The following is an 18,555-nucleotide window of genomic DNA, read 5'->3' on the forward strand; positions in this document are numbered from 1 at the left end:
TTGAGTGAAATAGCATGTGTGAAAACACGTATTGTAAATACTAGTGTATTGTAGACCCCCAATAAATGTTTATTCCTTGCTTTTTCTTATTTCTTTTAGCTCATACAGAAAGGTTTTGTGGCTTCTATGTGCCAGGCCCAGTGTTCTGCTCTGTAGCAAGAACAGAAATGAGGAAAACATAGGCATTGCCTCCAAAGAACTTGAAGAACTTGTTGCACAGATTAGATTAGAGTATAAGAAGATTAAAACAAAAATAGAAAAGTTCTATGAGTTACAAACACAGCTGCAGCAAGCCAAAAGTTGGGGAATACTTTCTGTATGAAGAGAGAGTCAGGAAAGATATGGTGGTAGGCCGTTTCTTAGTGGAGAAATTAATTTGCTGTAGATTATATTTTTCAGAAAAGGACAACTACAATATTGAAAACTCAGGTCAATCAGTTTCAGAGTCTATATTTTTTTTAAACGTGTGACATATAACACTTTCAAAAGGATGATAAATGGATATTAATCTTAAAAATTATTTTGAAAATAGTTTCTTTTTATTATAAACAGTAGTTGTCAGTAGAAGATTCAAAATGTGGATTTCTACGATTGATTTTGTATGAGAGGAATTTCTATTTTGTTTCAATTTTAGGCTGAATGATGGAATTTTCTTTGGCTGATTTGCCTTAAGAATTAAGAATTAGATACAAGTCTTTCAGAACTTAATTATTCATTTTTGATAATTTGGAGGCAAAAAAACCTTTCAAGAAGTCATTATTAAATTGTATCTGAAATAGAAGTGGACAAGCATAAAAATCATATTGCCACAAAATTTCAGAAATTTAATATCTAAGAGTTTTTAAAGTGATCTTTATTAAAACTGATTTTTAAAATTCTTTTGCTAGTGCCTCTTCTTCCTAAAAGATATTTTTTTCTGGGTGGAAAGTTGTAAGCTGGGAAGGGTTCAAGTATTGATGCAATAGCAATTCAGTTTTTACACAGTTACACTGCCTTTCAAAGAGACAAATGAAGATCAGTTAAAAGTAAATGACATTCTTTGTAATATGGAATCTAAAGAAGGGAATATTAAGAGCTCACCAATGGATGTGATTCACTGATTTAGAAGAATGAGACAGCACAACTGCACACACCCATTTATGCCTCAGTGCAGTCATTCTTAGATGTCATATTTAATTCCTATAGAGATAAAGCTGGAATTAGCTGTTAAAAAAACTTGAAACTGAAGAATACAGTGAATTGGCAATTTAATTTCCTTGTAAATACTCCTTCAGAATTGCCTTTAATGACTCTTTTTCTTTGCTTCTTCTGTTATATCATCATCTTTGAAACATCATTCTATTTGCTGCCAATAATCATACCCTGAATTTGAGAATATTCTCTCCATTTTTATTAATCTGTTCATTCATTCAGTAAACTTAATGAACATTTAAAATATGTCAGGGGCTCTGCCATGCAGGGTTATAATAGTATTGTTTTAGTTATGGTCATTACCTTTTCAAGGTGCTTATGATCTAGTGAAGATGCTGGACATGAGTGATTATGCTGATTGGTTTTCTGCTTGTTCTTTATACAACACTAAGTATTGTTTCAATTTAGAGAATGCTATGATTGATTATTGTATAATTCTCAAGAATTTTGTACTTAACATTATCTCAAGCAAACTTTGTTAACTTCTAAATTCAGTAGCACACCATGTAAATTGCCTTAATATCTACTCGCCTGCCCTTCTTGCTAAAAACTTTATATTTTTCAGCCATCCTCAATTCGTATATGATTAAAAGGATAGTTGTTCCCATTGCAAGCTCAAGTGTAAATCCAGGTTAGTCCAAGTTCATGGTCTTCAAAGTGTAGTTTGCAGCTCCCTGAAGCCCTCCTAAATCCCCTCTGAAAGTTCAAAACTATTTTAATTATCATGTTAAAAAATTTGCATTTTTTAGTGTGTTGACATTTTTAAATTAATTAATTTATTTTAATTAGGTATATATGACAGCACAATGCATTTTGATTCATTGTATACAATGGCAGCACAACTTTTCATTTCTATGGTTGTACGTGATGTAGCATTGCACCGTTTGTGCAGTCATACATATACCTAGGGTAATGATGTCCATCTCATTCCACCATCTTTCCTGCCCCCATACCTGCTCCTCTCCCCACTTTGCCCAATCAAACTTCTGCATTTTTCCCAGGGTCCCCACCCCCCATTATGGATAAGCATCCACTTATCAGAAAGAACATTTGGTTAGTGTGTTGACATTTGATGATGATGATGCAAAAGATGGCACCTTAGCATGAGTCTAAACAGTGACCCTAAAGTGTACTTACGTATAGTCATTGGATTCTTCACTACCAAGCACTAGAAGTATAAAATGTCTATTTCAATTAAGACTGGCATGATGAAGCAATAAAAATTAATTTTGTTAAATTAAAAAACAACTGTAAGCATTCTTAGTCTATATCCTGTGTTTAATATCTCTAATAGTAACATTTTTTGGGGCAGGTATTGGGGATTGAACTCAAGGGCACTCAACCACTGAGCCAAATTCGCAGCTATTTTGTATTTTATTTAGGGACAGGATCTCACTGAGTTGCTTAGTGCCTCACTGTTGCTAAGGCTGGCTTTGAACACTCCTGCCTCAGCTTCTGGATCGCACCCAGCCAATAGTAACATTTTGTAACTCTTTTTACATATTTTTTTTGTTGTTGTTGGATCTCACCCATGGTGGCTTGTTTCCTTTATGTTTAGAGATGTTTGACTTTCACTTGCTTATTTTCTTTGGAACTTTATTTATAGATCTTTGAAGTCCTAGATGAAGAATTTCTTAGAAGAATTTATGGTTGTGAGTAAAGCTATCTGAGTGCACTACTGCTTTGACACCACTTTTTTCTTAAAACAGATTTCTGCTATGTGAAGTTAACATATAGACCAATGGCGCTTAAGTTTTAAATCTTTGGGTTTACTTCATGGAAATAGTTAAAATAATTTTAGAGGAAAGACTTGCTTGACCTAACTTTAAACAGAGATGCCCCAAGCTCAGCTATTTAACTATTGACAAGCATTGGGGTAATGAGTTTCAGAACTCAAGACTGATCAATCAATTGTAGGTAGAGAGGCTGGATCATGTGAGAATATAGTAGCTTCTAAAGGAACATGGTAACTTCTAAGGGAATAATGAGTGAACAACATTTCTGCTTGTTCTTTCGCGAGTAATGCCCAACTTTTGTAGTACTTGGTTAACAAGGATCTAACAACACACCTGTTTTACTGTTATAGTAGTTTTAGAAAGTGAATTTTGTGACTTAAGTTTTCTGAAAACATGGATGAGTGAAATTTGTTAATTTACTAAACTCTCTGGGGTTCTGTGTCTATATCTTGTCAGTGAAAGTGTTAGATCCAATGGTTGCTAGGGTCCCCAATATGGAAGCACTATTATTTTAGGAGTTACTTCTTCACTAATCAATGAATTAAAATTTTGTCAACAACCATACATCTAATAGACTTTTGTGAATACCTGCTATGTGCAAGATATTGCACCAGGTGTGGTATGAATGATTTTAATCAATTTTTTAATTCTATTGATTATAAACTAATCTTTCTCATTGAAATATTGCTTATATTTTAATAATACTGCTTTATTCATATAGTAACAAAGACAATCTTTAGTATAGTTTTGATTTAAAAAATTCACAAATTTTACATTAATATTACAATAAGTTTTTATGTATAGATATTATGTAATTGACTGACATTAAAGGTAATTAAAAAATATTTGTGAATGAGCAATGAGGTGGCTATTATCATTCCTTTCTAGTGGAAGGGTAAAATTGGTATATCCTTTTGGGAAAGCAAGATGAAAATACATGGTATGTGATTATTTTTAAAATTATATTTGATTCAGCAATCTCATGCCCATGGATCTATTTTAAGGTAATATACAAGGTTATATATTTAGTACAACTATATTTATGACAATATTATTTTAAAATAAAAAATTCTGAACAATATACATATTTATTATTAGGAAGATAGGTAACAAATTATATCTATCAAGAATATTACAGAGTCAAGTTTCTGAAGGTTGTTTATGAAAACTGAATTTAGAATTTGATTTTAATATTTATACATGGATAGAAAATATCTGGGAAAAATAAAACTCTTTAGCATTTTTCCTTTGTTTATTGGTATTACAATTTACTATTATTTTATTCTTTAATTCTTTTCTATATTATCCACATTTTTCATAATAAATATGTTACTTACATAAAACATTTTAAATTATTTTTTGTTTTATTTGTTTTTGTTAGATATATATGACAGTAGAGTGTATTTTGACATATTATACATACATGGAGTTTAACTTATTCTAATTAGGATCCCATTCCTGTGGTATATGATGTGAAGTTTCACTGGTGATATTTTCACATATGAACATAGGAAAGTTATGTCAGATTCATTCTATTGTCTTTCCCATTCCCATTCTCCCTCTCTTTCCTTCATTCCCCTTTGTTTAATCTACTGAACTTCTATTCTTTCCTTCCCTGCCTTGTTGTATGTTAGCATTGGCATATCAAAGAGAATATTTGACCTTTGGTTTGGGGATTGGCTTATTTCACTTAGCATGATAGTCTCCAGTTCCATGCATTTACTGGCAAAAGTCATAAAGTCATTCTTTTTTATGGCTGAGTAATACTACATTGTGTATATATACCACATTTTCTTGATCCACTCATCTGTTTAAGGGCACCTAGGTTGGCTCCAGAGCTTAACAATTGTGAATGGAGCTGCTATAAAAATTGATGTGGCTGCTGGTTTTAACTACTTTGGATATATGCCAAGAAGTGAGATAGCTAGGTCAAATGGTGGTTCCATTCCAAGTTTTCTGAGGACTCTCCATATTGCTTTCCATTGTGGTTGCACCAATTTGTAGTCCCAACAGCAATGTATGAGTGTCCATTTCACCCTACATCCTTACTAACATTTGTTGTTTACTTGTATTCTTGATAATTGTCATTCTGACTGGAATGAGGTAGAATATGAATGTAGTTTAATTTGCATCTCTCTAATTGCTAGAGATGTTGAACATTTTTCATATATTTTTTTGATCATTTGTATTTCTTCTGTGAAGTGTCTGTTCAGTTCCTTAGTCACTTTATTGATTGTGTTACTTATATCTTTGGTGTTAAGTTTTTTGAGTTCTTTATATATCCTGGATTAATGCTCTGAGGTGCAGGAGGGTAAACATTTTCTCCCATTATGTAGGATATCTACATTCTTGATTGTTTCCTTTGCTGTGAAGAAGCTTTTTAGTTTCTTACCATCTCATTTATTGATTCTTGATTTTACTTCTTGCACTTTAGGAATCTTGTTGAGGAAGTCATTTTCTAAGCCGAAATGATGGAGTGTTGGGCCTATATTTTCTTCTAGTAGGTGCAGGATCTCTGGTCTAATGCCTAGGTCCTTGATCCACTTTGAGTTGATTTTTATGCATGGTGAGAGATAGGGGTTTAATTTCATTTTGCTACATATAGATTTCCAGTTTTCCCAGTACCATTTGTTGAAGAGACTATCTTTTCTCCAATGTATGTTTAAGGCACCTTTGTCTAGTATGAGATAATTATGTATATGGGTTTGTCTTGTGTTTTCTATTCTGTTCAATTGGTCTTCATGTCTGTTTTGGTGCCAATACCATGCTGTTTTTGTTACTATAGTTCTGTGGTATAATTTAAGGTCTGCGATTGCGATGCCTCCTGCTTCACTTTTCTCATTAAGAATTACTTTGGCTATTCTGGGGCTCATATTTTGCCAAATGAATTTCATCACGGTATTTTCTATTTCTATGAAGAACATCATTGGAATTTTAATAGGAATTGTGTTAAATCTGTATAGCACTTTTGGTAGTATGGACATTAATATTTTTACAACATTAATTTTGCCTCTCCAAGAACATGGGAGATCTTTCCATATGCTAAGGTCTTTTTCAGTCTCTTACTTTAGTGACTTATGTAACACACTTTAAAGCAGTGTTTAAAATTAAATCATAAATATTATTTTCAGTGAATATATGTAACTCTCATAGCTTTTGGTATATCTGACTTGGACAATATTGAAATTTGAAATTATTTCTTAAAATTGGGATGTTTAATACATATCTCATATGCAAAATATCTCTTTTCAATATGAAATTTGTTATGTTACACACTATGTCTTAGTGAAAAAGATATGCCAACCAGTTGTTGATTTTAACTTTTGACCAATTATTTTCTTTAATTTGTTGGTGTTGCCATTAGCACTGGTCTTGGATTATGATTTTTTTTAAACTTATATATCACCTAAGTTCAGATGATTATTATTTAATCCTTTCCATATCATCAAGCTTATTATCAAGATCAAAAGTCCCAAGCAGATGATGGAAACTTCCTTTAAAACCAAATGTTTATCCCAACTTATATATTAAATTTGTTCAATGATTTTTCTTGTTGTGATTGAATACTTAAAGTTGTGTGCCTCCATTATATAGAATCTTTTTTAAAAAATATAAAACTGCTTTATTGGGATATAATTATTATTAATAGCCGTGCACATCTAATGTCTGCAACTTGATGAGTTTGGGATAAGTATTTAATCATAAAACCATCTTCACCTTTAAAATCATAGACATATCCATAACCTTGCAAAGCTTCCTACTGAACTTTTTTTTGTTAGAAGGCTTTTGATTAATGATTCCATCTCCTTACTTGCTATTGGTCTTTTCAGCTATTTTATTTTTCTTAAATAATTCAGGCTCAATAGGTGTGCTTTTAGGAATTTATTCATTTGTTCTAAGTTATCCAGTTTGTTGGCATTTATTGTCCATGGTAATCCTTTGTAGATCTTTTGTGTTTTCGCAGTATCAGTTGTAATGTCTCGTCTTTCATGTATGGTTTTATTTATTTGAGTCTTCTCTCTTATTTTCTTAGTTTTAGCTAAGCATTTGTCAATTTTGTTTACCTTTTAAAAAACCAACTATTGATCTCTTTTTTTTTTGAGTCTCTATTTTACTTATTTCTGCTCCAATCTTTACTATTTTCATACTTTTGCTAATTTTGGACTTATTATTCTTTGTCTAGTTCCTTTATGCATAATGTTAGGTCCTTTACTTGAGCTCTTTCTTTCTTTCTTTCTTTGTTTTTAATCTCTTTTAGAATTGCTTTTGCTATATACCACAAGTTTCGGTCTATTCTGTTTCTATTTTTATTCATCTTAAGACACACACTCCCCACACTTATTATATATATCTATGTATCTATATATTTACCTTTTATTATAGTTTTAATATGAGGTGTCCTCATAGTGCAGGAGGTAAAATGTCCTCATATTCAGAGGTAAAATGATTAGTTTATGAGAACTGTAATCTAATTAGTTCATCCTAGTTTGAATGGACTGATGGGGTGCTAACTGTAGGCGGGTAGGCATGACTGGAGGAGATAGGTCCCTGGGGGTGGGCCCTGGAAGAGTTGTTATTCCTAGGGCTTCTTCTGACCCCACCATGAACTGAGCTGTTTTCCTCTGCTATGTCTTTCCCTCATGATGAGCTGCTACACCCTGGGCCCAGAGCAATAGAGTTGGCAATCTCTATAAACAGAGAACTGTGAATCTGTGGACTCCCAAATAAACCTTTCCTCCTCTAACTTGTTCTTGTCAGGTATTTTGGTCACAGCAATGCAAAAGCTAATTAAAACACCTTTGATTTTTTTTCAACCATTGGTTGTTTAGCATTGTGGTATTGAAATTCCATATATTTTTGAATTTTCCAGTTTTCCTCCAGTTATTGATTTCCAGTTTCATACTGTTGTGGTCAGAAAAGGTATTTGATATAATTTCAGTCCTCTTAAATGTGTTAAAACTGCCATTGTAGTCTAACATATGTTCTATCTTGGGGAATACGCCAGGTATATTTGAAAATAATGTATTCAGGAGCTCCCAATGATCCATCCTTGTGGCTGCTTCCTTCAGCCTTGTTGCCATTGATTCTGGGGCAGAAACTGTGGACACTGCCTCCCTCCCTTAACTGGCAGGCACCCACTGCAGTGATGCAGTGCTGGGGGCCTCTTTGGTTTCATGGCCTGGACCTCCATCTTCCTTGGGCACATGGGCTCAAGAGCAGGCATGACCCTGGGGATTCCCATGTTTAGAATCATAGGAGAGTTGGTGGGACACACTGAAAGAGTCTCTGGCTTCACATTTTCTCATCATCCTGGTCAATACAACCTCTGTGCCACCAGCTCCAATGATGGGACCGTGAAAATCTTGGATTTTCACGCACTACATCAGTATACCAAATTAACATTGCATTGGTCTCCTTGAGTAAAAGATTTAATAGTATCCCGGGATGAAAAAGGAGTAGTTTTCTGTTACTGGTTTAACAGAAATGACAGCCAGCACCTCTTTGTAGAACCAAGGGCAATTTTCTGTCATACTTGTTCATGTCATCATGAAGCTTTAGTCGCTATCTGCTACAAGGATGGCATAGTGGTTATAATTTACATTCATAAGAAAGGAGAAGTTATTCACAGGTTTGAAGTACACTTCAAGGCCACATTTTGCAACTGCTCTCAAGACAGAGGAGTGATGATTTTGAAACTTCCCTTTCTGATGAGAAGAGGACAGGGTATAGATCCAACTGTCAAAGAATGCCTGTGGTTGACACTCTGCTGGCCTAGGGATCAGCCAATGCACCTGGTGACAAGTTGGTTTTGAGGTGAACTGCTGCTGAGGTGAACTGCTCACTCAGTCTTGGAGTCAGAAATATATCCTCTTTCTCACTTCATCAGAAGGACAGACTCATTCTAGAATTTCATTTAATTTATGTCCCTTGTAAACTGAGGATGACAAACAGCTGCTTCTTTCCACATCAATGGATAGAAATGTAAAATGTCGGGACCTGGCCACTCTGGAGTGATGCTGGACCCTGCTTTCCCTTGGTGGGTTTCCCTACAGCCTGACTTTCTTTCATTTGGATGTGGGCTGTTTGGCCATAGGCACTGGGCATGGCATGATCCATGTATGGAATATACTCTCCATAAAGAATAACTGTGATGTGAAAAACTTTTGGCAGGGTGTCAAGTCCAACGTTACAGTGCTGTGCTGGCACTCAAACAAGGAAAGTTACTTAGCTTTTGGAACTGATGACAGAAAAGTGACATTTACTCTAATAAACATCCACAAATTTATAGCACATATCATAAGAAGACTGTATACACATTAGCTTGGGGACAACAAGCACCCCCAATGTTACTCAGAGGAGAAGGACAGACCTTCCCTCACTTTATACACCTATGGAGGCGAAGGGATTGTTCTATAGCATAAGCCCTGAAAGCTGAGTGGAGGAGCCTTTGATATCAATAAACTCATCAGGGAGTCAATTCCATCAAAATACAGATTGCTGTATACACAGAAATCAGCTGGAAAGCAGATGGCAAAATCATGGCTCTTGGCAATGAATATGGAAGACTGCTTTTTTTGTGTGTGTGGTGCTGGGGATTGAACCCTGGGCCTTGTGCATGCAAGGCAAGTACTCTACCAACTGAACTATATCCCTAGCCCTTGACAATGAAGATGGATCAATAGAAATATTTCAGGTTCCCAACCTGAGACTGATCTGGACCATCCAACATAGTCACAAGCTTGTGAGTATCATTTCCTGGTATCATGTTCATGGCAGCCAGGTGTAGCCAAGCTCTCTGATAGTCTCTGTCTCCAACAATGTGGTCATTTTATGTGAACAATCTGAAAACTGTCCTAGAGAGCAATCTTGAATCTCTAGTGACCATTATAGAGCCTGCTAGGCCCTCTCAGGACATACAGCTAAGAGTACTAGTCTGGCATGGGGCCTACATCATGATGGAAGGCTAGTGTCTGCTTTCTGTGATGGTATGGGATATCATACCAGTATGGGATGTTCTCCAGTAAAAGCCTGTTTGTGTGGCATAGTCCTTATTGGCTCCAGATTGCATTTACTCAGGGGAAGGTGACTTCTGTGTGTACAAATGGCTGACTTCCATGCAAGCTCATTCTTGGCCTCTTCATGACCAAAAAAGTATTGAATTAGAGAAAAAATGGCTCTCTCAACCGAAGCCAAAGTCCAAAAAGAAGAAAAAGCTCATCTTGTGAGTGCCTGTAAAGCAAGAGTCACTTGACAGGAGCTAAGAAAGGAGCACAAAGGAGAACTCAGGATCTGTTAGAATGGCCTGTCAGACCAAGAAGGGATGAAGGAAGCACAGGAGCCAGAGTCACCTTGTGGCCTCGCTTCAATGGTTTCTAAAGAACCAGTTATTAGTACTCCAGTTTCCTCATGCTTTAAAAAGTCAAGTCATGGTTAATGACAGAAATCTCTTTCCTGAAAAAGGAGCCACCTAAAAGAAGCCAGAAGCCTTAATCAAAAAGAGAAAACTTGTTTCATGCTTCCTCTGAGCTCAAGCCTAGGCTACAGGTCTAAAGAGGAGATTTATCAGGACTATTTGGTACTAGCAACTGCAAAGCCCTGCAAAGAGCTAAATGAGGATGTGTCTGCAGATCTTGAGGAAAGATTTCACCTGGGGATTTTCACAGGTAGGGCTGCCTTGTATAGAATGATTGAAACTGAAGGAATGATTGAAACTTGAAAAATGGCCACCCAGAGTTATTTCACCAGTTCATGCTTTGGAAAGGAGATCTAAAGGGTATTTTCTAAACAGTACAGAAAGAAGGGAGCTGAAAAAAAAATCTGTGGCTATGGCACCAACAGCTTGCTACCATGTATGCTATGGGCTGTAGAAGCCTTTGCCAAACAGTTGTGTTTTCAGGATCAGTATCAAGGCTGCCTCTCATCTACTTTCACAAAGTGTATGAAGCTGTGGAGCTGCTCAAGTCAAACCATTTTTACAAGGAAGCTATTGCAGTTGCCAATGCCTGGTTATACCCAGAGGATCCGATCCTGAAGGACCAGTATCTCATCTGGGGATCCATCTAGAAAGAGATGGCCATTATGCCATAGCAGCCAAATGCTATTTAGGAGCTACTCCCCCTTATGATGCCACCAAAGTTTTGGCCAAAAAGGGAGATGCAGCATCACTTAGGATGGCTGCAGAGCTGTCTGCAATTGTAGGAGAAAATGGGTTGTCTGCTTCTCTGGCTTTCAGATGTACTCAAGAGCTGCTTCTAGCCAAGAATTTGGTGAGAACCCAGGAAGACTTGCAGCTGCCTGAAAGTCTACAGAGTCAGAGACTGGTGTTGCCTGCTTGAGCTACTATGAAGGCATCTGGAGGAAAAGCAGTTTCTAGAAGGCAGAAGCTCCTCATTTTACCACTTTTGGGCCACAGGCATACAAGAGTCCTTTATATAGAGAGTGACTGCAGGGTGGAAGAGCATCTTCAGCCTTGACACTCCAGAGCAGTATCAGGCAGTGTTTCAGAAGCTATTAAACATCCAGTATCCATCTGCTACAAATAACACTCCCTCCAAACAACTCCTGCTTCTCATTTGCCATGACTTGACCTTGACAATGCTAAGTCAACAGGTAGCCTCCTGGGATGAGGCCATGAAAGCATTGCTTCAGCTTGTGGTTCAGAGCTACGACTCTGGGAACTTCACCATCATGCAAGATATCTATTCGGCCTTTCTCCCTGATGGCTGTGAATACCTAAGAGACAAACTGGGTGGCCATAAATCCCCAGCCATATCAGCTTTCAAAAGTTTGGAGGCCTTTTTAAATATATGGGTGTCTGTATGAAATCTGGTGGTCTCTCTCTCCAGGCCTTGCCCTGAGTCCAGTGACTGGGTAAGGGCTGGTCACAGGAAGATATTCTCTATAGAGTAGGTGGACAGTGCCAGGGCTGAAAAGACTGACCCTGAAGCTGCTTCTCACCCAAAGCCCAAGCAGACCTGCAGGACTACAACTGAGACTCACAGAAGAAAGTAAGCAAATGCTGAGTGCTTGTAAGGAGCTCTTTTCAGAAAAGCATGCCAGTTTCCAGAACTCATGAAGAACTATTGCTGAAGTCCAAGAGACTTTGCCTGAAATGACCCGACAACACCAGAAGAGTCAGCTCTGTAAATGCACAGCCAATGATCCTGATAAGAATTAACCTGAACAGAAAGAAGAGGACCTTGCTAGTCCTCAGAGCCCATGTAAAGAAGAAAAAAATGAGAGAGTCTCTTTGCCTGAATGAGCCAAAAGCCTTACAGAGACAAATGAAATAATGGCTAAATTTCCTGAGAGTATTTAAGATATGGCCCTTCCTAAATGTGCAGGACTACTGCCTCATCCTGCTTCATATCAGGTCCCAGTGTCCTGCTGTGTGATCCAAGAAATGTTGCAACAGGCCCAAGAGCTCCTTCAGAAATACAGCAACACTAAAGCATACAAAAGACACTGCCAGACATTCCGCACATGAACTTTCAGGGACCTTGAAGAAACCGTGTCACAGAATTATTGACATTGTTTATCTCTGCAGTTACACCTTGCCAGGCATTCACTCTAATCCCTAGGTGTGTTTGCAGTAATCCAAACTAAAACAGTAAGGGTTAAGCTTGAATCAACTGTCTACCCTTAGACACAGTGGAATCTGACTTGGGGCTCAAGATCATGAAAAGCCAGCAGTAGTTGTTCAGAACAAATACCTGTGGAGTAATTGTGTCATCTCTAAAGGCTTATGCAAGTTTCACCCAAAGATGAGAAACTTTTGTAATCACCCAAAGCGTTATGTTCTTGAACACAAGCTACCTTTATAAATATTTCGCCTGGTTGTAAACATTTCATTCTTGTTGGAGGTGAAATTGCCACATTTTATGACTATTGGTATAGATTTAAAAAAAAAAATTTTTTTTTGTGTGTTAACCTAGGCTCTTCTATGTCTTCTCTTTCAAAGACTAAAGTTTGAATGTGACATAGGCCTTCCTCATCATGTTGACTCTTTACCTTGAATTTTAGGCTGAAATTTTACATCTGAATTTTAGGTTGAAAGTTTGATATTGTTTTATGGAATTGCTTATTTGGAAAAATCACTAAAGTTTTAGAGGAACAAATAAGTAACTCATATGTGTGTAATCCTTTCAGTTTTATAATAAACAATTGATGGTGACCAAGTAGCACAGGAAGAAATTATTTCAATGGTTCTTAATCTTTTGGGGTCACAGAACCCTTTTGAGAATTAAAGCCAAAAATACTCTTTGAAGAAAAACGCATATTTCTAGTTTTACATATATGACTTTTGGATCATTTGACTCCTATTTTTACCATAAAGGAACTCTAAATTCTATTTAATTACAAATCCTTAATCTCTCCTCTGTGGTTATTTACACAGTTGAACAATATTTCATATCCAGCTACTAAGACAGAAAAATTAGACAATCTAGGTGGCAGAGGGGTTACTCCTTCCCAATAATTGAACTTTTTTTTTTTTTAAGATTCATTGTGAAGGCTTTTTGGCTGGAGTATCTAGTTTTTCAATTAATTTCTAAGGTTGGAGTTGTGAGCAGCAAGAATGAAATTCATTGACAGGAATTCTCAAAGAAGGAAAAACCTTGCGAGACAGTTTTGTTTAGAAGACATTTATATGTCCTAGCTTTAGCATTTAAAAAATGCTAAATCCCAAAAAGGAAACACAGTAAAATTTAATTCCTCAAAGTTCTTTACATAATAACTGAACTTTCATAAGAGGATGTAGTGCTCCTAGGGGTATGGAATCTTCTTGAATGGAAAGATAAATGGGCATGGCTTAAGTACATACTGGATGGCAGTTCCACAATCTGCTAAGATGGAAATGTTTATTCCCTTTTACATGAGTAAAGAGCAGTTATCAAACTAGAAATTCTAAAAGAAGAAGAAGGAGGAGGAAGAGGAGGAGTAAGAGGAGGAGGAGGAGATGATTGCTCTTGGATGGAATGTTCTGTATAGGTCTGTTATGTCTATTTGATTTAAAGTGTTCAAATCTAATTTTTCTTTTATTATTTTTCTGCCTGGATGGTCTATCCATTGTTGAATGTGGTATTAAAAATCCCTATTATTATTATATTGCTATTCATTTCTCCCTTCAGTTTGCTAATATTTGCCATGCATATTTAGGTTTGCTGATGTTGGATGCAAATATATATTTATAGTTGCTATCTTTTTGATGAATGGAATCCTTTTTATTATATAACATTTTTGTCTCTTTTTACAGTTTTTGACTTCAAATTTATTTGTCTGATGAAAGTACAGCCAATCCTGCTCTCTCTCTTTTTTTTCAATCTGTAAAAGACTTTACTCAAGATACACAAAGAACTCTTAAAAGTCAGTAATTAGAAAGCAAACAACCCGAAAAAAAATAGGCAAAATATCTTACCAGCCACCTCATGAATGAAAGAAGATACACAGATGTCAAATAAGCATAAAAAGCTCAACATTATATATTGTTAAAGAATTGCATATTTAACAACAGCAAAATACCACTACATATAGATTAGAACCTCAATCCTGCTCTCTTATTAGAGTTATCATTTGCATGGAATATTTTGTTTAATTCCTTAATGTTCAACTTATATATTTCCTTAACATTAAAGGGAGTCTCTTATTTTACCTTATATATAATTGGATCCTGATTTTTTTATACATTCAGCTGATCTACATCTTCTGACTAGGTAATTTAATGTACTTACTTTAAAATAATTATTGATAGATAAGGACTTAACTATTACCATTTTGTTAATTATTTTCTGTTTTACAGTTACTCTGTTTCTTTTTTTCCACTCTTGCTATATTCTTTTGTGATTTGATGATATTTTTATAGTGATATCTTTAAAGTTTTCTTTTCCTCTTTTGTGTGCCTACTACAGTTTTTTTGTGTGAATACCATGAGATTGCTTACATTAAAAAACTTTGTTATAAAAGTCTATTTTAAGGATTAAACAACTTCAGCCACATTTAAAAGAAAAAAAACTAATAATTTTACTTTCCTCTTCCACACATTTTATTTATTGATATCACAACTTAAGCCTTTTAATGTGTATCTACTAAGAAATGATTGTAACTATATTTTAATACTTAAAAAAACCTTATGTCAGAGTTAAAAGTGACTTATGCACCATCACTATCATAATAGTTTTCTGAATTTGATAGTATACTTACCTTTACTAGTGAATTTTGTACTCTTATTGTTTTTCTGTTGCTAATTAGTATTCTTTCATTTCAACTTGAAGAACTCCCATTAACACATTTTTTTTTTGTAAAGACAAGTCTAATGGCAATGAATTGCCTTAGCTTTCATTTGTTTGTGAACATCTTTATCTCTACTTCATTCCTGAAGAACAGTTTCATCAGGTAAAGTTTTCTTGGTTGACAGCTTTTTATTTCAGTGCTACATCATCCTACTTTCCTGGTTTGTGAGATTTCTGCTGAGAAACCACTAATAGTTTTATGAGTTTTCTGAATAGTGATATATCTTTATCATTGATTTTTGAAAACTTGATTATAATGTAACTTGGTAAGAACTTCTTTACACTCAACATATTAGGAGTTCTTTGGGATTAATTGATCTGGATATTCATTTCCTCCCCCAAATTAGAGGAGTTTTCTGTCATTATTTCTTTTTTTCATTTTTAAATTTTAATTTGTTATATATGACAGCAGAATGCATTACAATTCATATTATACATATAGAGCACAATTTTTCATATCTCTAGTTGTACACAAAGTAGAGTCACACCATTCATGTCTTCATATATATACTTAGGGTAATGATGTCCATCTCATTCCACTGTCTTTCCTACCCACTGTCAACTTCTTACCCCTCCCTCCCCTTTTCCCCTTTGCCCTATCTAGAGTTAATCTAATCTTCCCATGCTTTGAATCAAAGAAATAATTCAGCATTTGGGTTTTTGAGATTGGCTAACTTCACTTAGTATTATATTCTCCAACTCCATTCATTTACCTGCAAATGCCATGATTTTATTATCTTTTAATGCTGAATAATATTCCATTATATACATATACCACATTTTCATTATCCATTCATCTAGGTTGGTTCCACAGTTTAGCTATTGTGAATTGTGCTGCTATAAACATTGATGTGGCTGTGTCCCTATAGTATGCTATAGTATGCTGTTTTTAAATCCTTTGGGTATAGACCAAGGAGTGGGATAGCTGGGTCAAATGGTGGTTCCATTCCAAGTTTTCCAAGGATTCTCCATACTGCTTTCCATATTGGCTGCACCAATTTGCAGTCCCACCAGCAATGTTTGTGCCTTTTCCCCCACATCCTCGACAACACTTATTGTTGTTTGTATTCTTAATAGCTGCCATTCTGACTGGAGTAAGATGAAATATTAGAGTAGTTTTGATTTGCATTTCTCTAATTCCTAGAGATGGTGAACATTTTTTTCATATATTTGTTGATTGATTATATATCTTCTTCTGAGAAGTGTCTGTTCATTTCCTTGGCCCATTTATTGATTGGGTTATTTGTTTTTTTGTGTGTTAAGATTTTTGAGTTTTTGATATATACTAAAAATTAGTGCTCTATCCAAAATGCATGTGGTAAAAATTTGTTTCCATACTATAGGCTCTCCATTCACCTCACTGATTGTTTCTTTTGCTGAGAAGAAGCTTTTAGTTTGAATCCATCCCATTTATTGATTCTTAATATTAATTCTTGCACTATAGTAGGCTTATTAAGGAAGATGGGGCCTAATCTGAAATGATGGAGATTTGGGCCTACTTTTGCTTCTAATAGATGCAGTGTCTCTTGGCATCGACAAATTTCTAGAGTCATGTGATTTTCCCAAATTGAATCAAGATAATATATCCAATTTAAACAGATCAATTTCAAGTGACAAAATAGAAAATACCATCAGAAGCCTACTAACCAAGAAAAGCCCAGGACCAGATGGATACATAGCCAAGTTCTACAAAACCTTTAAAGAAGAACTAATACCAATACTCTCCAATTTATCCCAGGAAATAGAAAAAGAGGGAGTACTTCCAAACTCATTTTATGAGGCCAATATCACCCTGATTCCAAAACCAGGCAAAGATATATCAAAGAAAACTTCAGACCAATATCTCTAATGAACATAGATGCAAACATTCTCAATAAAATTCTGGCAAATTTAACACAAAAACATACCAAAAAGATAGTACACCACAATCAAGTGGGGTTCATCTCAGGGATGCAAGGGTGGTTCAACATACGGAAATCAATCAATGTAATTCATCACATCAATACTCTTAAAGATAAGAATCATATGATCATCTCAATAGATGCAGAAAAAGCATTGACAAAATACAGCACCCCTTCTTGTTCAAAACACTAGAAAAACTAGGGATAACAGCAAACATATTTCAACATTGTAAAAGCTATTTATGCTAAGCCCCAGGCCAACATCATTCTAAATGGATAAAAATTGAAATCATTCCCTCTAAAAACTGGAACAAGACAGGGATGTCCTCTTTCACCACTTCTATTTAACAGAGTTCTTGAAACACTGGCCAGAGCATTTAGATGAAAGAAATTAAAGGGATATGGATAAGTAAAGAAGAACTCAAATTAGCACTATTTGCCGATGATATGATTCTATACCTAGAAGAGTCAAAAAATTACACCAGAAAACATCTAGAACTAGTAAATGAATTTAGCAAAGTAGCAGGATAAAAATCAACGCCCATTTGAAACCCAAAGCATTTCTGTATATCAGTGATAAATCCTCTGAAAGAGAAACAAGAAAAACTACCCCATTTACAATAGCCTCAAAAAAAAAAATACTTGGGAATCAATAAAAGAAGTCAAAGACCTCTACAATGAAAACTACAGAATGCTAAAGAAAGAAATTAAAGAAGATGTTAGAAGATGGAAAGATATCCCTTGTTCTTGGATAGGCAGAATTAATATTGTCAAAATGACCATACTTCCAAAAGCACTATACAGATGTAATGTAATTCCAATCAAAATCCCAATGACATTCCTCATAGAAATAGAAAAAGCAGTCATGAAATTCATCTGTCATCATTTCTTTAAAAAACTTCCTGCCCTTTCTCCCTCTGACCTTTCTCATCTGATTCTTTTGGTACTCTTATAATACATTTACTGGTTTACTTGGTGATATCCTATAAATCTTATAGTTTTTCTTAATTCTTTTTTCTTTTTCTTTTTTTTCTGATTGAGTGGAAAATTTCAAATGTTCTATCTTTGAGTTTACTGAATCTTTATGTTACTCGATTCACTCTGATGTGGGAGCTTTCTATGTAATTTTTCACTTAAGTCACTGTATTTTTCAGCTTCAAAATTTCTGTTTGATTGTTTTTATGGTTTCTGTTTTGAATGTCTCATTTTTTTCATGCATGGTTTCCCTGATACCAATAATTTATATATTTGTATTCTATTTTAGTATTCTGAGTTTTAATACTATTGTTTTGGATTCTTTGTCAGGCAATTTATATACCTCCATTTCCTTATGGTCAGCCAATGGAGGTTTATTTGTTCCTTTGGTGGTGTCATTTTTTTTTTTCATGTTCTTTGAATACTTACATTGTATTTCTCATCTGAAGAAGCAGCCACATGCTC

General features: G+C 35.2%; 2 pseudogenes; both read left to right on the forward strand.

Annotated features, from left to right (window-relative positions):
• Window positions 1-1,523: 1,523 nt before the first annotated feature.
• LOC125610362 lies at window positions 1,524-9,975 on the forward strand (annotated as a pseudogene).
• On the forward strand, window positions 9,586-12,414 carry LOC107158241 (annotated as a pseudogene).
• The last annotated feature ends 6,141 nt before the right edge of the window (window positions 12,415-18,555 follow it).

This window comes from Marmota marmota, unplaced genomic scaffold, assembly GCF_001458135.2.
Source record: "Marmota marmota marmota unplaced genomic scaffold, marMar, whole genome shotgun sequence".
NCBI lineage: Eukaryota > Metazoa > Chordata > Mammalia > Rodentia > Sciuridae > Marmota > Marmota marmota.